The sequence below is a fragment of the Parasteatoda tepidariorum genome, chromosome 6 (genome assembly GCF_982258835.1).
Source record: "Parasteatoda tepidariorum strain Cologne lab strain chromosome 6, Ptep-v5.0, whole genome shotgun sequence".
NCBI lineage: Eukaryota > Metazoa > Arthropoda > Arachnida > Araneae > Theridiidae > Parasteatoda > Parasteatoda tepidariorum.
The window spans coordinates 65917651-65945609 of NC_141760.1; the positions used below are offsets into that span (position 1 = coordinate 65917651).

General features: G+C 27.9%; 1 protein-coding gene across 8 annotated transcripts in view; it reads left to right on the forward strand.

Moving 5' to 3' along the window:
* The first annotated feature begins 589 nt into the window (after nucleotides 1-589).
* The window catches only part of LOC107445255 (uncharacterized), a 33211-nt gene continuing 5841 nt past the window's right edge, over nucleotides 590-27959 (forward strand). Inside the window, exons 1-2 of one of the 8 annotated variants that reach the window (XM_071178539.2) lie at nucleotides 590-708; nucleotides 24446-24510. The gene's annotated coding sequence lies outside the window, so the exon portion shown is untranslated. The other 7 variants (XM_016059608.5, XM_043050855.3, XM_016059609.5 and 4 more) reach the window with 7 other exon arrangements.

Here is a 27959-nt window from a genome sequence, read left to right on the forward strand (position 1 = left end):
TAATTAGATATTACCCCTATTACATATTACCACCATTACAAAACACAATTTGTAATATGTAATGCATAACTACATTTGAAGGGAAAAGGAAAAATGGTGTAAGGATTTTATTTTAATCTAAAAGTCCAAGATAAAAATTCCTGTAAAAAAGTCATTAGGATAAATATTAAAAGAAAAAAGTTTTTTTCTTCTTCTTTTTTTCTCTTTCTGTTTCTTAGAACAAAATAAATGCGCCCTCAATCACGTCCACACTACACATATCATGTAAAAGGCAAGACCCATTAGCGCTATCTCAACTACAAGAGGTGACTATGAGTCCCACCCAAATGCTGAAATATATTAGGAAAAATAATTTCTGAGAAAGATATCACTTCTCAGATCTCCATATTATTCAGAGGGAGGTCTGTGAGAAAAAGAAAAAAAAAAGCTCTGAAGAAAGGAGGGAAAAAAATCGAGCCGAGAGACTATTTTCGGCTGCATACAACTGTTTTTCTTAAGTACTTAACTAAATTTTTACGTCTAGTAAATTTATTGCGAAAACTGAACATTTCTGATTCACCTCGGAGCAAGAATACTCCGTTCACAGATCAAGTTTCTCAGGCCCTCTCAAAAATGTGTTAGCAGTGTTCTCCTATACCCATGTAATAAACGTTCTTTTATTAGCAGCTCTTTAAAAACATGTAATCATTACCATCTCATACATATAAAGTAAGTAAAAAACTTCGCAATTGATTTTCTATGATAAAACAACCAAAAACCTGGAATGGATGATTTATTTATACGTTTATACACTTAGAATGAAAATGGTAAATGAACTCAATTTGAACAACAAAAATTATTTAATGTAAAATAATCTTTTTCAGTTTATTTTTATAATATTTTTTAATAATTGCATTCTTTAAAGTAAAACAATTACTATTATAATTTTCTTACGAAATATTTTTGTGGTAAATATTTAAAAAAGGAAGAAAAAAAAATTAATAAACTGTTTTGTTTTCTCAAGATGAGAAAAAGCTACATTCTCTTTTTTATTGCCTTAAGAATTATACATAATATTATGCATGTATACATTTTCTTTTCTATCAGTGTTGCTTTTCTGTTAACTACCGACTTCAGTGTAGTTTCTGAGAAACAAATTTATTTTATGTCACTGTCTCTTAAAGATAAGAGCATAAGTGGTATGTAACACTTAAATTAATTTTGTTTTGAAGCTGGGTACTTATTTTGCTTGCATATTTATAAAAAAAAATGGAAAAATCACGCCTGATATTCAAATTTGGTTATTTAAAGAAAATCATATTGAATGAGAAACAATAAAATCTATATAGAAAAAAAGAAGAAAAAAATATTCGGAAAGAAGTTATTAAAACCTTTACTTTTTTAACAAATTAAAAGCACATACATTTTTGGATAAGAAATTTGAAACTTTAATCGATACAAATCAATTTGTGCTCAGTAATAAATTCAGAGATAAACAGTTTGCGGGCTAATAAACGTTAAAACGTTCCCTTTTTATATTTAAAGCAAATAAATTTATTTTTTTTACTCGATAAAAAGAAATATCACAAATTTTCCCAAAAGATACGGAGGAGGGGCCTTCACAACAGCCCAATCTTCCCACTCGTACTTTGTAAATTCGTTTATTATAGTTTATTAAATTTGATATTTAAATCATTTAAATATTCAAAGTATAAAATCGTATATAAAAGAACCTAAATACTATTGTAGCATAAAAATAAATCCTGCAGTTCGCAAGTTCTGATCTATGCATAATTTGCTTTTCACTAAATATATAACAATGGAATTTCTTCAAAAAATAAATAAATAAATTGCGTATTTCCTAAATAACGTACTCAACTCAATTTTTCTCATAACAATCAAAATATCATGTTCATATGTAGCTCTTTAAAGAAAACTGTATAAACATTACATTATTTATTCGGTTTTAAAAATAAAAACTTCTCTGTCTCTAAATTAAATTCAAGCCTTTTAGCAATCATTAAATTTGATATTTAAACTGTATAAAATCCGAAATATAAAATCATATATAATAGAGAACAGTATATAGGATAAATTCAGCAGTTCGACAGACTACTGACACATGTAATTTATTTTTCATTAAATGCATAATCATGCAATTTTAAAAAAAAAAAAATTAATCGCGTATTTCATAAATAACATACTCAACTCAATTATTCTCATAGCAATCAAAATATCATGTTGATATGTAGCTCTTTAAAGAAAACTGCATAAACGTTAAATTATTTATTCAGTTTTAAAAATAAATACTTCTCTGTCTCTAAATTGAATTCAAGCCTTTTAGCAATCATTAAATTTGATATTTAAACTGTTTAAAATCAGAAATATAAAATCATATATAACAGAGAAATATCATTTCAGTATATAGGATCAATTCAGCCGTTCGACTGAGTACTGACACATGTAATTTATTTTTCATTGAATGCATAATCATGCAATTTTAAAAAAAAATTAATCATGTATTTCATAAATAACATACTCAACTCAATTATTCTCATAGCAATCAAAATATCATGTTGATATGTAGCTCTTTAAAGAAAACTGCATAAACATTAAATTATTTATTCAGTTTTAAAAATAAATACTTCTCTGTCTCTAAATTGAATTCAAGCCTTTTAGCAATCATTAAATTTGATATTTAAACTGTTTAAAATCAGAAATATAAAATCATATATAACAGAGAAATATCATTTCAGTATATAAGATCAATTCAGCAATTCGACTGAGTACTGACACATGTAATTTATTATTCATTGAATGCATAATCATGCAATTTTTTTAGAAAAAATTAATCGCGCATTTCATAACTAACATACTCAACTCAATTATTCTCATAGCAATCAAAATATCATGTTGATATGTAGCTCTTTAAAGAAAACCATATCAATATTAAATTATTTATCCGGTTTTAAAATAAAAAACTTCTTTGTCTTAAAATAAAATTCAAGCCTTTTAGCAATCATACCAAAACAGATCATGTAATTTGAGAGCATATATGAAAGTGAACAAGCCATAGATTGATTCCACCTACAAAAAGAACATTGTTTAGTGTTTACGCCTGCAGTTATTTTCTCACTGATCTTATGGAGACATTTCGCCGAAAAGGCTTGTGCGAAACATTCGTCGTGATCGCTAATGAGAATTTTGGTTATTAGTCTCTGAAACAGTGACTTGATTGTATTCAAATAAGACGGACATTTTAGAACAATAGGAATCTAAAATAAAACAATATTTGAAGAATACCGCTCACTCACGATTGTACTGAAAAGGTTGGTTAAAGGGTTGCAGATAATTTGCGTGATATTTGTTAAATTTTCGAAAATAGAACACTTAATATGTTTAAATTATTCGTTCGTTTAGTACGGTGTTACGACTTATTATTTGAAATGTTTACATTCATGTGTCAAAGGGAATGGGATGAATAATAATTTTTTTGTTCATTAGGGTTATGTGAAAAAAGAAAAAAAGGAACTTAGACGAAAGGAACGAAGACGCATTAAAAATAAGTGATTTTATTTTTAATGCGTCTTAATTTTTACTCAATAGCGTCTTAATTTCTAATTTTTCGTCTTAATTTCTAATAATTCAATTCCGTCCATAACTCAATTTCGTCTTAATTTCTAATAATAATGCGTCTTAATTCTTAATTTTTACTCAGTTTAGAATCATTTTAATTTCTCAAATGTAAGTGATATTGCTACGGTTACGTTATTTTCTTTAAGTGTATTGTTTCTCAATTGAAATTCTAAATTAAATAAGTTAATTTAAATTTTATTTTAATTTAACTGTATCTTTAAATGTTTTATACACTTAAGATAGAGGAGTGTAAGGTACAATGAATTTCCAGTCTTACTCTGCATCTTTTTTTTATTTTTTTATTTTTTTAAGCAAAAAGTCGTAGGTTGGCTAGTAGTACGTAAGTGACAGATTTACCTTGTGATACTTGGTCTTGGATTGAGGAATAGTCTTTGATTGGGACCTTGCTCTCAAACTAAAATGATTGGTATTTAATATTTAAGGGGGTTGTATTTTTAAGAACAGTCAAAGAAAAAAAAATTTTTTTGGAGAATGTAAAAAAAAAAAAAAAAGTTTTTGTCAGTTTTTATTTCTTGGGAACTTATTAGCCAAATTTAAAAAAAAAAAAAAGAAATGTTAGCATTTAACGAATTTCATGCACTATAATTTACAAATATTTTGATAATCGATAAAGCATGATATATAAATAGTTATTAAAAAAACAATTTCTATCAGAGAATAATTAGTTTCGATTTAAGAATATTATCGAAATGGTTATTAAAGTAATAATTTCAATTAAATTATAACTGGGTCGAAGAATTTCATAATAGTGAAAAAGTACTTTTTTATTTCACTATTTATTTTAAAAATATGACGAAATGAAAAAAATAACAAAAAAAGGAAAGAAAGGGAAAAAGATAAGAAAAGAAAAAAATTAAAAATGTTAAAATTACAGGAATAACTTTTTATTTTCACACGGGCAATGTGTTTATTCAGAAAACTATTGAAAAGCGTGCCAATTACGAAACAAAAATGTTTAGAAAGTAAAGTGTATTGCAGAATCAAACTAATCAACTTTGATCCTTTAAGTTAAACAAAAAATTTATTGCAAAATAACTAACTAACAAGCTATTTCCACATCTAGTATTACAATCTTTAAATTCAATCTAACCACACAGTACCAATTTGAATGGATTCTGATGCATGCCTATATCTCAAGCAGAATATGCATGCCTATGCCTATATCGGAATTTAGTAAAATTTGAGATTATAAGATCAAAATCTCTGTTAATCTCTTCTAATTGAAAGTAGCAAGGGTGCAGTGGAAGAGGAACGACGAACATCCACAGCGTTTTCGAAAAATTCCTATATTTTCGTCAATTTTGCGGCATTTTATTATTTGCAATTTTTTTTCTTCCAAATGGTAAAATTCGTCTATACATTAAAAATAGTATTAATTGACATAAGTGACAATATGGTTAAAATTCGTTATAAAACTTCCGGATTCTACCTCCGATTTTATTTTATTCCTAAGCTTGTTGTACTCTCCTGTGTTGTTATAGTAGTGCACCGTTTACAAAATGACTTGTGCTATTTACCATTCAATTTTTAAATCTATTTAGCTTTAGCTGAAAACATAAAATACTGAGGTTAACACTCAAAGAGCCCCCTTACACTTTATTTGCGTCGTTGTATTAAATTTTTTAAATCGATTTATAGCTAGCGACTTACGACTTTTAAGAAAAAATAAAGTACAAAAATAATCATACGTATGATAAAGTTACTTGCAAATTTAAAAACAAATTCAAATAATAAAACTTTTTAGAATATCAAGCCTGCTAATGAGCCTATCATAATATAAGAGGGAAACACAAAAATGTTTCATTATTTCGTTCTTGTTTTAGAATCTTATTATTTGCACTCAGTTCACCACTACCTTTTTTCTATTCAATATAACGACGCAAAATTCAAAAAAAAAAAATTTTTAATATAAATTATAACTTGGAGAATTTTAAACCAAATGCAGTTAGAAGTTTTTATAACTTTTCTATATGTAATTTTTCGAAAAATATATAAATAAATATATGTTAAATTTTGAAATTTTTATCTTTCCCCCAATTGTGAAAAATTTTACCCAACAACACTGGTTACATAGCACAGACGTTTACTATGTAAAATTATGCTAACTAATAATAATAATAATGAAACTCTACTTCAGGGCAAAATTACATAGTAGGAAATAAACGCGTTGGGATGTGATTGCATTTGAACTGTATAAAATAGAGTTTAATTGGTTGTATAGTATCAAATTTAACCATTAACGGACAGATTGGAAGTAAACTTGAAATACTTTCAGACTGGTAAGGGTTAAACAGTATCATAATCTCTAAGTGACGAAATGATATAAATATCTTGGGGCAAAGGATAATCACGGGGAAAAAAAGCTTCAGAAAAAAAAGCACAGAAAAAGAGCGTCGGGAAAAAGCACAGGGAAAAAGCACGTGATAAAAAGCACTGAAAAAGAAAGATCTAATTATCTATAATATAAATTTAAAGTCCGATTTTATTCGGGCCGTAGAACCCGAATTTAATGTACTATTCAAATAGTCATACGAACATAATTAGTATAGATTTTTTTAAATTACAAAGTTAAATTCGAAGTTCAGGGAAAGGAATTTCAAATACTTTATGTATTTTTAATTTAATTATATAATATATAGTATTACTATTATAAATAATGCACCAATTAACAATAGTTTCTCAGAGGCTTGATCTTTTGATAGGTCAAAAATTTTAATAAAAATGATAAAGTATTCAAATCTGATTCAATTTTTATCTAGTTGAAAAAAGTATTATTTGCATATTTTACCATATCACAGCATAATAAGTGTAATTATTGTAATTTAGAACTATTTTAGAACTGCTTAAGGTTTAATCAGTTTGTACGTAGTATAAAGTGAAAAATGTAACTTCACATTAATTTTAAATTAATTTTATATCGTATTTCATTCGAGTAAATAAATACATTATTACATTTATTTCTGGCTCAACGGCTCAAATTGTGTCGATTGTTATAGTTACTAATGAGCGTGGCTTTTTTTGGTGCTCTTTTTGCCGGTGCTTTTTTTCCTCCGGCTTTTTGGCGCTTTTCTATCCGGCGATCTTTTTCCTTCCTATCAAGGGGGGAGGAACGATTATTGCTGCAAAGTGCGGAAAAATGAAACCCTTTCTGAATAACTTTTGATCGAAATATTAGATTTTCACATTCTAAGACTCAATCTTAATGGTTTTGGAGTAACCTTAAATACGCTAATTATTTAGTGTAAACGATATTTTATGTTACGAAATTACACATACAAATATACTTTCGCTGTCTATTTTTTGAAGGATCTGGATATTTGACCTTCAAAATATGCGCGTAAACCGCGATCTGAAAATTCAAGTTTCAATAGTTGACATTAAAAAAAACCCATCTAGAATTTGGACCTTTATGATTAGTTTTCTTTTATGCATTTTTCACCATATCTCTGGAAATGAGAAAGTGAATCAAAACGTTTTTGCATACGAAAATAAAATTTGTTTATCCGAAGATACACACGATATACACGTTAAAAAATTACGTACTATAGTTACTCGTATTTAGAATTATTTAATCTAATGTAATCGAAATTTTTTTGGAACATAGTAAAGTGTATAATTTTTGCCTCAATTTAATCTACGTAAGTTTGAAAAGAATCGGTTGAATATTTCTTGAGAAATTAAAATTTCAAAATGCGACTTTTTTGAAATGGCAAAAGTGTTTTTAAATGACAAATAAACTTAAGACCGCTCTCCTACTTAATTACCCATATTTCCTGCTTAACCATATATCCTTCCTGCTTTGAGGGTTCAAGAATCCGAATCCGTCATAAGAAAATCATGTTTATTCAGATAAAGTACAGTCATAACTTCCATGAGTTATGACGCTCGAACCTGTCGGATTGGTTCCTGTACGTGAAAATTCGATCATTAGATCAAAAGTTATTTAGGGCATTCACTTTTCTTTGTTTTGCGCTGTGTTTCATGGGCATGGATACCGAAGGGTATCCCCTATATTAGTCCCTGACCGAGGATTGCAGAATCTGCTTTTATTTAACAAAAGTTTACCGCCCAAGGAAGCGAAAAATGTTAAATGTTTTAAACAATATCAAATGAATCAATATAATTGAAATAAAAAATGGCAAGGAACATTTAGTTTACATGCTTTATTACGGCTTCATATTTTCTGTTTGAATGTGCATCACAGTTTTAAATGCTTTAGGAACAGCAAGTTGTAATTGACCAAATATCTAAGTCCTTCTCACTATTGAAGTCCTTCTCATTTTGTTAGACCGTTTCAGTTAGTCTCAGAATCAAAATTATGGGATGCATGGTTAAAATGTTTTATTGATTGACAGTGATTCGTTCTATTGTTCAAGTGTTATCACATATAGATAACAATGACCAGTCAAAATAGTCATTCAGACAATGGTAAGGTAAAACTTGCTGAGTTATATTCATGGAGGCTGAGTTTTGGTTTATATTTCCACAAATAATTTCTCGGGTGAGAAATAGTCTGGAAAAAGATTGCATACACTCTTTTAGAACCAGTTAACAGGCTTTATTTTCACCAAGTCATAATAAAAAAAGAAATTTCCTAATAAAAATTAGTACTTTAACTATGTGTTATTTGACTGCATATTTAGTTTAAAAAAGACTCCATCTCGTGCTATAATAACATTAATTGCGGTTATTAATAATAACTAATGTTATTATTATTAATAATAATAATTTTTCGCAACTGTAATGATTGATGAAAATATTTATTCAGAATTTTAAAACTTAGTTAAATTGATATTTCTCATGGGGAAGAATTTTTATCAAAATAAAAGGAGTATATTATAGCACACCCTACTTTTTTCTTTCAAGATTAAAATTTTTAAAAAATATATACTTTATAGCATCAGTTTCTAAAATTGGGTCGCGGGGTTATCTAAGTTAAGTCACTAAAGAAAGTCTTGGGACTTAAAATTAAATTATTATAATTTTCTTTATTTAGTTTTTCAAATTTAATTTTAAAAAAAAATTCTTGCATATTTTTACGTTATTTGCATGCTAAAAATGTGAGATGTGGGTTGAATTTATGAATCCTGTTATCATTCAGTTACTCAATCTTTCTATTATGGATTAATCAAATTTACGCGTATTTTATAAATTAATTCTCCGATTGAAGTACTGAATTATTTATTTATTTCTTATTTTTTCTCACTTATCAAAATTTCTGTTATTTTTTGCATGATGAAAATTAAAAATAAATCTTGGCTGTTGATTTTAAATTGCGATTAAGAAATAAATAAAACGGAGATTCCATGACCTAAGGCGATTCGAATGTAAGCACATTATTCCACATTAATTCAAAGAGGCGGGGGAAAAAAATCTTCGAATTTAATTTCCTCCAGACATCAATTTTTCTCAAATTTTTTTTTTAGGAAACCATAAGTGGATAGGGTCATGTCTTCAACTGACCTTGAAGTTTAACTTTTCCCACTCTTTGACATGCCATTTGACTTGGGGAGTTCTGAGTTTCAGCGATTTTCTTTTCCCCGGAGAAGGATTACATCAGAGAACACGCCCGTATTTATCTACCAAGTTGATTTGAGCATCGCGTGTCCTTTCTCACTTTTTCCATTGAAAATAAAAACAGAAAAGAAAAAAATCGAGTGTAAAGAGAGAAGGAAAAAAGAAAAGAAAAAAAACTGAAGTCAAATGGTTCTCTGAAAGCGATTTGACAACTCGTCCACAGGGAACAAAATGCGTAAGAAAATGTTATTGGGGTGTAGGGGTAGGTCAGCTCACAGATGGCTTGCTATCGGCGTCTTGAGTTGCCTTCATTAAAAAGAAGGAAGATTTCCAAGTTTATTACTTTTTTTTTTCTCTCTCTGCTAGACAGTGGTCGGGTTGTTGGTGGGTCGCACAATAGGGGTGGGTGCGGCCGAGTCGAACCCCACCCAACCTTTCGGACGACCCTGTCGCAGTCACACATGTGGGATGTTGAAGTTCGTTCATAGAAGCAATTGGCCGGTCTCCTTCCACTACAAAATTATTTTTCATTTAGGTATGTTTCTTTAGTTTTCTTTAGAAATCGAATTCACAAAGATCGAATAAATTTATGGAATGACATTTTTTATTTTTAAAGAACTGGGCTGTAAAAAACAGAGTCAACGGACGGAACGGAATAAAATATTGTTTAATTTTATTGATCTCTTATATTTTATTGTGTTTTTATTTATTATGATGATTTTTAATATAAATTTCTGAAACAACTGTTGTTTTTACCACTTGGAAAACATATTTTATTAAATTAAATTGAGTTATAATTGTGTATAAATCGAATATATAAATCAAAGTACAAAGGCGAAACATATAAAAAAACAAAACAAGTGTTGATGTTTATATGTGTTAATTTTTCTATCTTGGATTCTAATTTTATTAACGTGTACTGCTATTCTGGACATTTCTGAAGCTTAGGGGAATTTAAGTACTTTGTTTTCAGTACTTTTTTATTTCGATATTTTTTTTTCCTTGCATAATTATTATTTTTAAAGTTTGTCTTCGTTTGCGCCGTTAACTTACTCATTTGTTCTTTTTTTTTAATTTGTAGAAATTGTTTTTTTTTTCCTATTTTAAGACATAAAGACAATTTTTAGATAAAATTTTTTTTCGTCGAATGTAATTAATTATTATTATTATATACGAATATATAATATTAATATATAATATTAATATATAATATTAATGTATAATATTAATATATAATATTAATATATAATATCCATATTAATATTGCCCTGCGTTGTTTTTACTTGATACAAGAAAGAGGTAGTTTTTGGAACTTTAAAACAGTAAAAATAAAGAATAGGTCTACTTTTTTTTATTGAAAGTCCTATAATAATTATTATAATACTTTAATAAATCTCCTCTAAGCTTAGTAGTCCTTTCGTATTCGGACAAATTTGCACTCCTGCATTAATCACATGCTTTTTCATATTAAAAATAAACAGTTAAAAATTAAAATAATAAATATCAGTATAACAGAAAAACTGTTAATTTCTTCTATGTCGAAAGTTGGTTTAAAAGTACAAACTTATAAATCATGAGAAATGCCATGACAGATTAAAAGGACACGATAGATTTTAAGTAAAATAGAAATGTGTTTTTAAAAAAATTTAAGTAGTTTTGTGAGTAGTTGTGGTCTTTGGTCTGAGTACTATTGTCTGATATTGTGGGTCTGAGGATTAAAATTTTCGAGGCACTTAGGAATCCGAAATGAATCACCGAAATTAAAAATCTGAAAAGACTACCGGAGTATATAATTGTATTTATTCTACAAAGTAATAAAATTTTTAAATTTAAAGTAGTTTTAATTTATTGTTGAACTTGGAGGTTCCACTATACTTGCTCGGTGCGCATGCCTTTCGCATGGCTCCGTAAATTCGAACTGGCTTCGCTCTCTCATTGGATACTTTTGTGTTTCAATCTTTGTATTGATGCTGGTACAATTTTTTGAAATTAAGCTTTAAAAATAGTGAAGTGTGCGTCGTGCAAAACATTGATTTAAAAACTATTTTTTCCAATTTAATTATTTTATTCTTTGCAATTTGATTTCTGTACATTTCAATGTTGCTTCGAAATTACATTCGGAACAAACAATCCGCAAAATTTCCCCATTAAATACTATTACAAATTCCAGAGTTTGAAAATACATTTTTTAAGTTCTTTATTTTGATTAACTCGTAAAATTTATAAAAATCAAAGAAGGAAATTAGAAAATGAAAAAAAGAAAGTACAGTAACTAAGTAAATGAAAAAAAGAAAGTAGTATCGCAAGACTAAACTTTAATAAGCATAATTAAAACAGAGCAGTTTGTTTGTTTAGATAAGCTGTTTGCTTTTAATCTTTAATTTCTGACCTATTTATAATTTATAGCTTATAAAGCTTCATATAAGCTTTTTGTTTCCAATGCGAGAAAAGAAATCTCCTCGGTTTTGTAAGAATCTACACATTAGTGTAATTAAAATCTATGAAATAAATGGAACAAGGCAGGCAAAACCGTCTTATTATTTTTTAATTTTACAATAATAATTTCAATATATTTACAATATATTCATACAATTCCTTCATATAATATATTCATACATTTTACAATGCAGTGTGTTCTGTAGTGACCCTTAATATCGGAATGCTTTGCGCCTTTCCACTGTTTTATTTTTGAATGCAGCCTACGTATTTTTTTTATTTATTTTTTTTTTTTTGGAGGGGGGAGGGAATTTGGGAATCATTCATGTGGCCCATTATGCTCAATGATGTACGAAGTCAACGGCCCAAAACTAAAATCCATTGAAAAAGTTTTATGTTGTACTTGGTGATAGTTTCTTGTGAGTCTTATAATTTTTTAAAATTTTATTTTATGAATTTTAAATTTTATGAATTCAAAGAGAAAATATTTTCCATCAAAAAAAATTTATTTTACTATAAAATTTAAGCTGGATTTCTTAAAAAATGCAATAAAGTTTGTAAGCTCTAAAAAATTTAATTTCTGTACTGCTACTGGTTGATAAGCAAGGGATTTGAAAGTAAGTCAAATACATATTTTTTCATCTTATAAGCGTTTTCGAGAGGCTCAGTTCCATTCTCTTCTTATTCTAATAACGTTTTATTTTTTACTTTATATTTTTTTAAAGCAAAATTCAAAATGTAATCCTTTTTCTAAAATCTTCCTTTTTTTATCAAAGAGCACTTTACGTAACATAATTTATGCAAATAAAATCAGCAAATCCAATAAATAATTTTCTTAACCGCTTGATTTGTTATCCCTAAGGAAGAATCGAGGAATTAACATTCGTGCACTTCTTCGAATATTTATGAACATTTTGAGTAGAGTTGATTGTAAAAGACATCTAAGTGTGAGGTCTTTCTTAAGAGGAAGTGACGTATAGTTGGGCATTTAATAATCTTTTTGAGATTGAACTTCTACATATTTCTTAAAGATTCTCTTCTATTGCTTTTTTATTTGTATATATATGTATATAAACACAAATGCTCGAACATTATGGGAAAGAACAATTTTTTGAAATACCATCATCTCTTTGTAACATCTCTTTGCATTATTTTAAATAATGTTAAATTTAAATGACAGAATCAAAAATTTGAACAAAATGGGAGGAATAGTCTTTTAGAAATACAAATTTAAAAAGTTGACTTTTTGAAACAACTTTATGGAAAAATAACAACAATTTACATACTATGCACAAAATGAAAAAAAGGAACAATATTTTTCGATCTTATGACCGGAGTTTTACAATCTTATTGGTACAGGTCTTATTGATAATTTTAAGTCATGCCTTACAATTAATTTGCGCTCTGACTCAATGTGTTAGGTTACAAAATTGAACATAAAAACGTACTTATTTCAAATAAGCTAAATACGTACTTTATTTTCTTTTTGATGGATCTGGACTTTTGGCCCTTAAAATAGTGGTAGGTAGCAGCAATCTGAGAAATATGGTCCCAATAGTTTTTTTACTCAGGAGAGTAGTCTCTTTATTGCTATAATTTAATTTGTTGCGTTTTTTGCTATACTTTAGGAACTATATTTAAGCGAATCAAAACATTTTTGCACAGAATTATAAACCTAGTTTATACGAAAAAATTCCATGTAAAATAGAATTGTTTAGGATAATTAATTATTTTTAAATTATTATTATTAGATTATGTAAGTATTATTTGATTTGAATGATGAAAAAAAAATTCTGAAATGTAAGATATGCACTTCTTAGCGTCATTGTAAATTAAGATAATTTTATATTAAAAAAAAAAAAAAAAAAAAAAGCATTATTTCAACTAATTGGGATGAAAAGTTCTTTAAAATTACGATTTTATTTAAAATTTTATTACTTTAAAAATAATTAGCTAGTTTTGTTCAAATTAAATATTTTGTCATTCAAAATTACTTGGTTGATTAAAGTTATACTTTAAATTTTAATATATTTTCTATTGACATTAAATAATAAAACTTAATAAATAAGCTGAAGCAATAATATTGCTTAAAATTAAGTTGAATTGCGAGTTTTAAATTTGTACTCAAAAAATTTATGATTTTTCTGAAATAGTTCCAGAGATATGGATATATATGGAAAATAAATTTTACACAGATGGGATCACATTTGAACATCATTTAATATTTTGATTAACGACTTTCACACACTTTTTTTTTTCTTTTCAGAATACGCAAATTTTAGTTTTCATTCCATAAATTTGTATTAAATTAATATATTTGCTGTTAGTTTACGTATCCTCTGTAGCATCTTGGTCAGTATTCTCACCTATCACGCAGAAGGTCGGGGTTTGGTGGTTTCCCATTCAGAAGGTTGAGTTATTTTGTCTTTTGTTTCGGAATAATCATATCGTTTCAGATTCTTTCTCCCCATATTTTCCCCATATTTGAAGAGTCACAAATCCTAATCCGTCTTAAAAAAAAGAAGAAATTTTTTTTTTTATGTGCTAGTGAATTTGGGGAATGTAAGCTTTTGTGTCTAAATTTGTAACAAAATGTCGTCTGTACAAATTAATTATCGTTTGTAAAGTTAGCCTTTTGAATCATTAAGATTTAATTTTAATAGCACATAAAAATCCGATCATTAGATCAAAAATTATTAATGTCATATGTTTGTTACTTTGATTCTGATAGTGCTGTGTAACCGAAATTCTTCTATTAAGAGATTGAAATTAAATTTAATTGCATAATAAAATTCAATTAAAAAAATTTTTTTTTGTTGTCATGTTATTATGTCATTGTAATGTAATAAAACTCTTTGTATAAATTTTAACTATGTCAGGGAAGTATAATAAAACACTGTGTGCACATTTTAAATAGATTAACACAATATAAGAAAACTCTTTCCCCATATTCTAAATCAATCACTAAAATTAACTTTCAAATTTTTCTAAACTCTTAAATTATAATCAAAGAATAATTTGTTGTCTGAAAGTTGTTTTGATTTGCTTTATTTTATTTAAAAAGCCAAATCTTTCTAAATTGAAATTTAGATAACGATTTTAAAACATGTTGTTATTTGAATGGCTAGCTCATAAAATTTTGCTCTCTTTCCCTAACTTTATAAATCAGACTTCAAAACTTTATAAACTTCCTAACTTTATAAATCGGACAACAATAAATTATTAAGAAATTTTCAATTAACAATTTTGAAACTTTGTTAAAATTGAAAATAAACTAAAATTGTACGCTTTCGCTAATTATTCGATAGACTTTTTTGTTTCTTTTCAACTTTTAACGAGAGAATCATGATGTATTTCTTTAAATTATGGGATCCCATTGGCTGATGTAGACTTTCTGAGGGGCGCTATTTTTTAAACGCTGATAATGCTTAAGAAAAAAATGTTAAGCTTTTTGATAACGTTTAAGAAAAAAAAAATTTATTTTAAACGGCAAATAAATATATGTTGAATTTTCACAAACACTTTAAAATTTTACGTTCATGTAATTTTAGACAAAATTAATTTTTAAAAAATATCTATTTATGTAAAAGGCAAAACTCTCATTCATTCACTAATTCTTCCACTTCCAATGAGGTAATAAAGTAAAAAGGAGGACTGTGTGTTCATTTGGAATAAATAGAAATACTAAAAGTTATATTTCGCTATTTTATATTTATCGGAGTTATTAGCCTAATTAGCAGTAACGCTAAATAACTCATCTTTACCAAGATAGAAGTATAGAATTCTGACCGTGTATTCTTTATAGAATAAACGTAAAAACTAAAAAGTTTAATTTTGAAATTATCGGGGTAGTTAGGAAGAGTTTAACCTAATTGATAGTAATGCTAAATAGAACGACTTTTTTAAGATAGAAGTCTCAAATGAAGATTATGTGTTCTTTATAGGATAAGTAGGATACGCAAAATACTCATTTTAATATTTCATAATTATTGGGGTAATTAGCCAATATGACGGTAATTCTAATTAACACGTTTTTACTAAGATAGATATCGCAAGTGTTGTCCATGTTTTTTTCACGGAACAAGCCTATAATGTTTTGACCGGCTCTATAAAAAGGGCACACGGCAGAATTTAGACTCATCTCCAAGTAAACAACAAACAACTGAACACAGTTTGGCAGAAATACATAGCTGCTTGATAATAAATATCTCCTTAAAACACAAAATGTAGAAAAAGATTTACCTTGTGATACTTGGTCTTGGATTGAGGTATAGTCTTTGATTGGGACCTTGCTCTCAAACTAAAATGATTGGTATTTAATATTTAAGGGGGTTGTATTTTTAAGAACAGTCAAAGAAAAAAAAATTTTTTGGAGAACGTAAAAAATAAAATTTAAAAAAAAAAAGTTTTTGTCAGTTTTTATTTCTTGGGAACTTATCAGCCGAATTTTAAAAAAAAAAAAAAAGAAATGTTAGCATTTAATGAATTTCATGCACTATAATTTACAAATATTTTGATAAAATATTAAGCATGATATATAAATAGTTATTAAAAAAACAATTTCTATCAGAGAATAATTAGCTTCGATTTAAGAATATTATCGAAATGGTTATTAAAGTAATAATTTTAATTAAATTATAACTGGGTCGAAGAATTTCATAATAGTGAAAAAGTACTTTTTTATTTCACTATTTATTTTAAAAATATGGCGAAATGAAAAAAAGAACAAAAAAAGGAAAGAAAGGGAAAAAGATAAGAAAAGAAAAAAATTAAAAATGTTAAAATTACAGGAATAACTTTTTACTTTTTATTTTCACATGGGCAATGTGTTTATTCAGAAAACTATTGAAAAGCGTGCCAATTACGAAACAAAAATGTGTAGAAAGTAAAGTGTATTGCAGAATCAAACTAATCAACTTTGATCCTTTAAGTTAAACAAAAAATTTATTGCAAAATAACTAACTAACAAGCTATTTCCACATCTAGTATTACAATCTTTAAATTCAATCTAACCACACAGTACCAATTTGAATGGATTCTGATGCATGCCTATATCTCATGCAGAATATGCATGCCTATGCCTATATCGGAATTTAGTAAAATTTGAGATCATAAGATCAAAATCTCTGTTAATCTCTTCTAATTGAAAGTAGCAAGGGTGCAGTGGAAGAGGAGCGACGAACATCCACAGCTTTTTCGAAAAATTCCTATATTTTCGTCAATTTTGTGGCATTTTATTATTTGCAATTTTTTTTCTTCCAAATGGTAAAATTCGTCTATACATTAAAAATCGTATTAATTGACATAAGTGACAATATGGTTAAAATTCGTAATAAAACTTCCGGATTCGACCTCCGATTTTATTTTATTCCTAAACTTGTTGTACTCTCCTGTGTTGTTATAGTAGTGTACCGTTTACAAAATGACTTGTGCTATTTACCATTCAATTTTCAAATCTATTTAGCTTTAGCCGAGGACATAAAATACTGAAGTTAACACTCAAAGTAAGAGCCCCCTTACACTGTATTTGCGTCGTTGTATTAAATTTCTTAAATCGATTTATAGCTAGCTACTTACGACTTTTAAGAAAAAATAAAGTACAAAAATAATCATACGTATGGTAAAGTTACTTGCAAATTTAAAAACAAATTCAAATAATAAAACCTTTTAGAATATCAAGCCTGCTAATGAGCCTATCATAATATAAGAGGGAAACACAGAAATGTTTCATTATTTCGTTCTTGTTTTAGAATCTTATTATTTGCACTCAGTTCACCACTACCTTTTTCTATTCAATATAACGACGCAAAATTCAACAAAAAAAAATTTTTTATATAAATTATAACTTTGAGAATTTTAAACCAAATGCAGTTAGAAGTTTTTATAACTTTTCTATATGTAATTTTTCGAAAATTATATAAATAAATATATGTTAAATTTTTGAATTTTTATCATTCCTGTTTGTGAAAAGTTTTACACAACAACACTGGTTACACAGCACAGACGTTTGCTATGTAAAATTATGCTAACTAATAATAATAATAATGAAACTCTACACAGCACTATTTCTTTAAATTATGGGATCCCATTGGCTGATGTAGACTTTCTGAGGGGCGCTATTTTTTAAACGCTGATAATGCTTAAGAAAAAAATGTTAAGCTTTTTGATAACGTTTAAGAAAAAAAAAATTTATTTTAAACGGCAAATAAATATATGTTGAATTTTCACAAACACTTTAAAATTTTACGTTCATGTAATTTTAGACAAAATTAATTTTTAAAAAATATCTATTTATGTAAAAGGCAAAACTCTCATTCATTCACTAATTCTTCCACTTCCAATGAGGTAATAAAGTAAAAAGGAGGACTGTGTGTTCATTTGGAATAAATAGAAATACTAAAAGTTATATTTCGCTATTTTATATTTATCGGAGTTATTAGCCTAATTAGCAGTAACGCTAAATAACTCATCTTTACCAAGATAGAAGTATAGAATTCTGACCGTGTATTCTTTATAGAATAAACGTAAAAACTAAAAAGTTTAATTTTGAAATTATCGGGGTAGTTAGGAAGAGTTTAACCTAATTGATAGTAATGCTAAATAGAACGACTTTTTTAAGATAGAAGTCTCAAATGAAGATTATGTGTTCTTTATAGGATAAGTAGGATACGCAAAATACTCATTTTAATATTTCATAATTATTGGGGTAATTAGCCAATATGACGGTAATTCTAATTAACACGTTTTTACTAAGATAGATATCGCAAGTGTTGTCCATGTTTTTTTCACGGAACAAGCCTATAATGTTTTGACCGGCTCTATAAAAAGGGCACACGGCAGAATTTAGACTCATCTCCAAGTAAACAACAAACAACTGAACACAGTTTGGCAGAAATACATAGCTGCTTGATAATAAATATCTCCTTAAAACACAAAATGTAGAAAAAGGATTACATAGCTAAGGGCCTAAGATTTAGAATTTAAGATCCCAAAGTTTCAAAGCTTCCAATGTATTCGGCTGGAAGATCCCCTTATATGATCCAAGAGGGGCATGACACAGAATAGTCAAAGCCAAAATCACAATTAAGTGACCAAAAAAAATCACTAAAAGCAAAGGGGTAAAATTCAGATTTTCAAATTTTAAAGTTTCAGACATACCTCTTTGTTTTACCTATCCCATTTCTTTATGGGATAAGTAAAAAAAAAAATAATAATAACTAAAAATGATTCATTTCAATGTTTCATAATTATCTGGGTAATTAGACTTATTCACAGTAATGCTAAATAACTAGTTCTTACTCTAAATAACACGTTTTTATAATAAAGGAATTGCAAATTTGGACCATGTTTTCTTAAGGGATAAGTAGAAAAACAAAAAATTTTCAATTTAATGTTTTGTTATTATCGGGGTAATTAGCATAAATTAAAGTAATGCTAAATAACATATTTTTTTTTCCTTTCAAGATGGAAGTTTTAAATTCAGACCAGAGCTCGAAAAAACTTAGAAATTTTACCCGTCCCCGAGAACGGCTTGTCCAATAATGTACCCGTCCTCCTTTGAAACTAACCCGTCGCTTCTAAATAAATAAAAATATTATTTTTTCTTATTTATTACAAACATTTATATATATTAGACAATGAATTAGTAGCTACTAGGATTACATTATACAGTAATAAAAGAAATACTAGATTACTAATAGTAAAACCTAGTATTTCTTTTGTGAAATAATTTATTTATTTCATGAATTAATTTAAATGACAAAGGTCAAGTTATCTGGAATGTCAATTTATCCGAGGGTACTGCGTTTTTTAAATGAATCAAATATGACGTTTGCCAGTTCCACAATCAAGCCTATGATTTACAGAGGTTTCTGCACAGAAATCTGAAAGGTGTTTTCCATTTAGGTGGATGTTAATAATTGCGTTTAACGCTTACGTAATGTGTTTCTTTGTTAGTTCATTGCTGAAAAGTCCCTTTCAACTGCTGCAGTACTCCCAGACGGAAAAAACATCAATCCACCATGCGCTGCTGTACGGTATTCTAGAATTGCTGTACGGAATTTCTATTGCTGTACGGGATTTCTAGAATAGAGGGTCATTTTAGAAGTGAGGCGCTAGACTCTTGTAAGATAACAAAAATTGAAAGTGTATCACGAACATTGACGGGAAAATGGCCGTCCGCGCGGACGTCTGATTCGAGAAATTCGTTGTCCGACGGAAATTTTTGACCGCCGAGGACGGGTGGTTTTTCGAGCCCTGATTCAGACCATGTTTTTTTATGAGACAAATAGAAAAATTAACAAGATTTATTTCGAATAACTATAGAGGTAGTTAGGAGTAATAATACGAGTATGTATATCCGGGAAGCAGTAAATCTCTTTAGGCGGAACAACTGACCACTGAAGGCAAATCCGAAAAAGATTTCTAACACTCCGATTTACACTTAAAATACTAATGGCGAGGATTTAGAGTAAAAGTTTGGTTACGGAAGGCTGCTTTCAATAAATTGAGCGGTTAGATCGTGTGGGAGGACCAGCTGGACGCTGCAAGCGTCTAATGTTCCAATATAAATGAATTAGTCATTCGGTACCTTTTCAATAACTTAAGAGCATGGTTAAAGAAAAGTTTCATAACCAGAATTTTAAAAGATTTAATATGGGATTGAAAAATGTTATTATTTATTCTTCACATAGTTTTTATTTTATTTTTAAATTTTGTAAGTTGAACGTCAAAAATCTTTTGATTTGTAATGTGGGCTGTGATCTAAAAAATGTTACATTGAATATATGTGATTAATGATATGAATAGCTTATTAAAGGTACAAGCCAAAAATCTATTCTGCGAAAGAAAAAAAATTCTTGTTGAGAACAAATATAATTACTACAAGTATACGAATGGAAATATCATCATTCCTAAAGATTTAATTTTTTAAAAACTATTTTGTTCATTTATTATTTTCTTTTTAAGAATGTGAAAGTTCCCAGTTTTATTTTATTTGAAGAAAGAAGAAAAAAATATAATTGTCGGAATGAAAAACCACCTAAGTTTGCCACTCAAAATGCAGGAATACGAATTTATTTTCATTGTCATGAAAGTTTAAAATTTTATATTTATTTCTTTTATTTGTGCACGTATTTCAATTTAAGACGAATATTGTTGTTGTTGTAGCTCATTTACGTCGCACTGGAGCTGCGCAATGGACTATTGGTGACGGTCTGGGAAACATCCCTGAGAATGATCCGAAGACATGCCATCACAATTTTGATCCTCTGCAGAAGGGATGGCACCCCCGCTTCGGTAGCCCGACGCCCTGCACACGAAATCGAGCACTTTACGGTAGAACAGTTTGACGAGGACCAATACCGCACACCCTCGGTCCCTACGCAGCCTGATCCAAGTGGTCACCCACCCGCACACTGACCGCAGCCAGTGATGCTTGACTTCGGTGATCTGCTGGGAACCGTGTCTTAACGATCAGTCCACTCCGGGACTTAAGACGAATAAGCACGAATCTTGTGCTAATGAAAAAGTTAATAGACCTAATTTAACTTAGCATTAACCTTATATTCTGACTCTGTAGCATCATGCATAAAATTTTTTATTCTCATGTATGAGCTGAAAAAATAAAAACGCCAAAATACAGCCCTAAAAATAAAGCATGAGAAAGAAAGAAATATCGAAAAAAAAAGGAAGAAAAAGTAAAGAAAAAAAATCACTTAGAAAAAAAGTACGAAAAAAAAAAAAAAGAATTTCTTTCGTGATGTAAAACTGGGCACTAATTTTATCCCAATGTAATTAAATGTTATTTCAAAAATTAATAAATATAAAAGAATTAATTTGATTTTTACGAAATATAGCTTTTCACATTTCAAATATCTTAACTAACTATTGATAGCTAAGAAGACTGCTAATTTCCAATAATTGTATTTGTGGTAATGTGGTAATATAATAATGATTTTCTAGAATATTCTCTCATATTTTTATTTTTTTTTTAAATATTTTTAACTTATCACAAGATTAACGCTCTGTGAAACTATTGTTAATTCGTACATTAAATATGATAATATCACCATAGAAGATTAATGAAAAAGTATAAAATTTAAAAAGTTTTTTTTCCGTAAAATTTAAACAAACTTTCGTAGATTAATTAATTTTTTAACTATTTAATTACAGTCGAATAAATATTTAATTACATTAAATTATAGCGAATCGAACCCCATTAAAAGGCTTATATTGTGATATAATTTTTAGTGCAAACTTATCACTACTTTATGTGTCAGTTTAGCATTGATTTGCTATTTTAAAAGGACTTTTCAATTGATTTTTCTTTTTAGTATGTTTTATACTAAATATGGGGTAATGAGGGAAATGCTTGGGTACTGGGCATCCCTAACCTTCCTTATCCACTTACTTCTCTAAAGGAAATTAACGTTTTAAACAGACACATCTTCATGTAATAAGTATTGTGTTACGATTATTATGTTGAGATTATTATTGTTATGAATATTTAATTGATATAAACATAAAAACAAAGATAAAATGTTTCAAACATGGAATCCCTTGGCTAGAAAACGAGTCCTGTAATGATTTGGAATTTTCAAAATTGGGATTTTAGACTTGAAGTAAAACATGAGTTGATTTGCTACATTTTGTTAGTTAGCGCTTGAAATATCTATTTTTGAACCTGTTACTGATTCTTTTTGTTTTAAAGTAACCTATCTAAATTCAAACATCATGCAGTCTTTAATTGATCACATTCAAATATTATGATTTAAATACTCCGATTATTCTATATGATATGAAAACTAACATAATGGTGTGTTGACTAATATGTTTCAATTTTGCTTAATATTATTCAGTTGTTGTTTTTGAAGGATAGTTTATGATCATTGATCTGAAATTGCTACAAGTTAATAACCTTATTTTGTGTCGATACTTCCGAGAGCGAAAATTTATAAGTTCTTCCTATTTTTAGTGAGCGAAATTGGTCGTTTCTTTTCATTTTCTTTCATTTATGTCATAAGCTCCTGCGTATGGAGGGAGTAAGATTTCCTTTTTATCCAATTTTATGACCCAAGCATTCGTTTGTACCCATAATTCTTCCTAAAGCTACTGCGATTCATTCTTTTAAGTCAATTTATTTTGTGAAATAATGAGAACTGTTCGGTGTTCAACTGTTGTATTAAGGAAGAAGCTTTTAGTTGAATGCATGATTTTGTTATCTTTATATATTTGATCATGTTAGAAAAATAATACTTAATAGCAAATATTCAAGATATTTCTTTCTTAATATTTGGTAAGTCATGTTTATGATATTCATACCTCACAGTCATTAATTTGGAACTACTTCTCAGACTATCAGACTAGTACAGACAGCTTCTAAAAAGATATTTAAAAAATTATACATTTTCATTCATGGAAAGAAATTCGAAATGTTATATATATTTTTTAAATGTTACTGAGTTATTGTCTCAATAACTTTTTTATTTTTGCAAAATTAATTTTTAAATTTGGTTTTGCTGAATAAATAATAGACCAATATCTTGTACCCTTTAAAAAAAATGTAACTAAAGGGGCTCAAGGACCATTTTAAACCGTTAAAATACAGCATAATATTGAAATAGTTGAAGAGAACTTAGTTTTATTCATGGAAAAAAATTATTGAGTAACTTTTGTAGCATATTATTAATACTTTACTATAAAATACCAATCACTATTAATCGCACCCAACACTAATGATTTCGAGTGTAAATAATTTTTTTAAAAATAAACAAGCAAATAATTTTACTAAATTTAAAAATAAACGAATAAAAAAGAGACTTTACAAATGTTGCTGTCATTAGACTAACCAACCCCTAAACGCCAATTTCTAGAAGAGAAAAAGAAATTATTTGTGAAGTGAACTAAAAAATCTCGTTGAAAAATGTATTTAGCAAAAAATATGTTATTAAAAAAAATATCAAATCAAAAGTTCCCTATTCCTCCTTACGCTTCCCTTATAATGGAAGAAAAGCTTAAAATTTGCATTACGCTTAGACATGAATAAAAGAATTTCCTTTTCTAATCAGATATTTCCAATAAGAAATTAACGAAAAGAAAAGATAGTTTTTCACAGTATCTGTCATTTATGTAATTAAGCTCATAAACCTCTTTTTTTGTTTATTTGCAAATGAACTAAAAAATCACCATAAAAATGTATTCGGCAGAAAACCAGCATTGTGTTAGTGAAAAACTAATTTCCTTCAAAACAAGTGTGGAGTTGTGCTGCTTGTAATTTTAGATGAGTCCAGGTTAATTAGTAATTATTATTGCAACAATTATTAGTGTTTAATGAAATTCATGTTCATATGAAAAGATATTCATGTAATTATAAGTCAGACTTTTCGATTATCTTTCGAAACAAGTCTTAGGACTTTATTTAAGAGTAAAATTATAAATATTTTTGTAATTACTAATCAATCTTTACGATTGTCTTTTTTAACTCATCTTTAAAAGAACTTAGATATAGGATTTTTGTTTGTTTGTTAGACTAAGACGACTTATAATTTGGTATTTAAATTTCATGGCAAACTTTTCAACTTTAATCTTCATAATAAATCGTTTTCCCACGTCCTAACAAAGCGCTCTAGGTTTGCTCTTTTTTTTTTTAATCATATCTCTACTGAACGTGTAAATTGCAAGCAGTTTTTCCTCTTGTTTCACAGGCAACTAATAATTCTTGGGATTTGTAGAACGAAACCAGTTTTTCATTTCGGCACCATACTTCTGTTATCTATATTCGAATTATTTATTATTCTGGAGTCGTGAATCTGTTATGAAATAACTGAAATTATAAGTTTGCTGTTATTCTTTTCAGACATTTGGGAACTCGAAACGCAGATATCTCAGAAGGGTACAATTCTGAATTATCCACCGAGACAGGTAAAAAAAATAGTTTTCTTTTCTTTTGTTAGCATTTAAAAAATGAGAGATATTTTAATTTTTCTAATAAATATTAGTGTTTTATTTAAATTGTTTTTCGATAAAGATTACTTTAATATCATCTGTGGAACTATTAGAATATATTATTTTATTACTTTTGTACTTACGAGAAAAATATATCTCAGACTTGCAAGTAACATGTGAAAATTTCTTGTCTATTTCGAATATTCGAAATCAGTTACAAATTGATATGCTGTTTAAAACGGTAAATTTTCTCTGCTAGAAAAGCGGGGAAAGATCGACCTTTGTTTCAAAAATTTGCACACTGTACTAATTATCGGTACAGAAATAAAAAAAAGAATAAAAAAATCTGACAAATATGCTATATTTTTAAAAAACCAAGTTATTAAAAATATAATATTTTAAAGAAACAAAATCTAAACTATATTTTTTCCGCAGACGATTTCAAACACATTATTTCGTAATCGTTTTCAAACTTTCGAACAGTTAATAAATACAATGGTGATTTTTAAAAAGACTAAACAAACTGAGTTTTAAATGTTATTCTGTGCATTTTTGACCTAACAAATCGCTTTTCTAACTAAAACGGAAAAAAACTAACAATATCTATGGCTCTGTTGAAATATGTTGATCTATATTACTCTGTTTCGATTATGTGTTTTTTAAATAATTTAAAAATCATTCAAACAAATTATCAGTCATTCAACTCATAAGGGAACTAACTAACTCACCTTGATGTCAGGGATAAATAATTTCCGATTTCTCTCGGTTCCTAACCAGTTGGAAGTGGAAGATGGGTTTTTGAGCTCGAATTAAATCTTTGGTTTCTCCCGTTGATACCAAATGTTTCCATATCATTTCTAAGCAACGAACTTGTCTGACTGAGAAGAAATTAATCTTATACGCCTGAGAGTGTTCTTTGGACAATAATTCTTAAAAAAACGCAACATAATTCTTCTTAGACAATAATTCTTTCTTTCTATTCCACCCCCCTTTTTTTTCTACAAATATCTATACTACAATTTAAAATTTTACATTTCCATGATCAAAATAAAATTGGTAAGTCTCTAATTTGATTCTGCGAGTAACACTGTATAATTTTTATTTACAGTGAAGTTTTTATTTACCAGAATCGATTGATTCCAGTAGAAAAACTCACAACAGAGAAAACATCATGATACGAATTTTAAATTTTAAAGATTTTTGCAGTTATTTATAAAATAAGTAAATGTCTCAAAATCTTTAGTAGGTGCGATAAGTTCAAAAGCATAATTATGATTTATAATTAAAAATGAAGTTTATACTATATATAATTAATAATATGAATTTATTGATATCATAAATTCTTATTGTACAAAATAAATACTAAAAAGTAAAGCGAATTAATTAATCTAAGTTTGTTTCACTTGAAGGATTCTGTTATTTCACATTGGGAGTTTTTGAATTTTGACTGGGAGTTTTTTAAATTCTCTCAAATCTTCAGATGTTCAGACACTGCTTATCGAAAACGGCCAAAAAAGTTTAATTGGTTTTTATGTTAGGAGAAAAGTTAAGATATAACATCCTATCCTTTTAAAAAAAAAAGAAAAAAAAAAAAAAAGAAATGATATCAGAACGATTTCGCAATAAAATTGAGTTATATTAATTCTCTTCAAAATGTTTTTTTTTTTTTTTTTTTTATTATAGTTCGTTTTTCTGATCGAACTATTTTTTAAATATTGATAAACGAATTATTATTTAATAAAAAAAAAATTATGCTACATAAAAACTATGAACTGGATCGCTCGAAAAGTCGATTTATAAAAGTGGAATGATTTTGCAGTGTGTTCCAAAAGCCCATTGTCACGGACCCCTCACCCGCTTTTCATTTCATGGCGTTAAATTTTATTAAAAAATGTTCTCATTTTAAAGTGAGTTGAAAATTGACTTTTTCCCATTTTCTTCTATTATTCCGAATGATCGAAACATTTCGGTTCAAAGTAATTCCTTATTCTAATTTTCAATTCGTTTTATAGAAAATATTTTTAATGTTATTTAACGTTCTGATTAAACACTTCGTATTAAGAAGAAATTTTTCGCTGGGACACTCTTGTATTTATTTTTAATCTATTATTACTTTTTAAATAAGATATAGATTATGTCTACTTCTAGAATGTTTATTTTTCTCAGTTTTTTTTATATTGTTTTTCAAAAACAAAAAGTTGAATAAAAAATATTTTAGTTAACAGCTCTCACAATTTTGTCAGCTATTAATTACTTTCGGTGAGTTTTCTTGTCACATCATTCTTTTAAGTAGAATTTATATGAAATCAGTAGTCAAGTTTCTAGCCTCCACAATTACTCAAAATTTTTATTTCTCTGTAAAATAGGATCCTCTTATTTTTACTCCTAGCGAAATTTCTGAAAATATTTCTCTTTCTTAAGCAATTTTTAATAAAATTACAAATTCGTTGGTTTTTCCTCCTAGGAAGTTCATGCAAAGAAAGATAATTTAAGTAGATTAATTTATTAAATAAATACTCATGTTTAAAAAAACATATTAACTATAAACTTGTAGCTTAAAAAGATCCAACAACAAATCAAATAATGAACTTAAAAGCTTACAAAATTGTCCTACAATCCATTTATCTTGAGATATAAGTCCTTTATTATTATATTATATTTAAGTGTTATTATTATGTGTATTTAAATGGTACGAATTATCAACTGTTAGTAGTACCAAGATTTTCCCGACTGTAATTTCCTTGCTCCTTGTAATTTCTTTTTAGAGGACCTTCTAAAAAATTAAATAAAAGTTTACGAACAATAAAGGTCACAAATTAAAATTAAAACGAGGAAAAAAAGAACGATATGAAAATTTGATGAACCACTGGAATAAACATCAAAAGCAGTTTGTCAGATGAAACTCGATGAAGTTTTAATATTCGAATTTAATATCCAGTTGATTCTGGCAACTAAATAAGTTTTAATGATTTTAACCTTGCCGTCCTAGTTAGTGATTAGTCAGGTAATGGAGATAACTGTTTTTTTCAGCGATTTAATATTAATTGTCAATTTCCAGTGTATTGTTTTTTTTTTACTTCGTTTTAAACATTTACTTAAAGTTATTACCTAGTTGAGATATATCGAGTGTCTCTTCGATAGGTTTCGAGGGAGCCGTAATGGCTCAGGGGATAGAGCGTTCGCCTTCCAATGAGGTGAACCGTGTTCGAATCCCAACGATGGCTGGTCGATACGAATTCCGCATCCGGCTTGCCGCCAACCACAGTGCTGACGTAAAATATTCAGTGGTAAACGGATCATGGATTAGAGTTCCTTTGCCTTTAGGCTAACCGAGGGAGGTGTTCGTGGTTTTCCTCTTCCTGTAAAGCAAATGCGGGTGAGTACCTTCGAAGAGTCCTTCACGAAAGCAAATTTCTCCCAATACT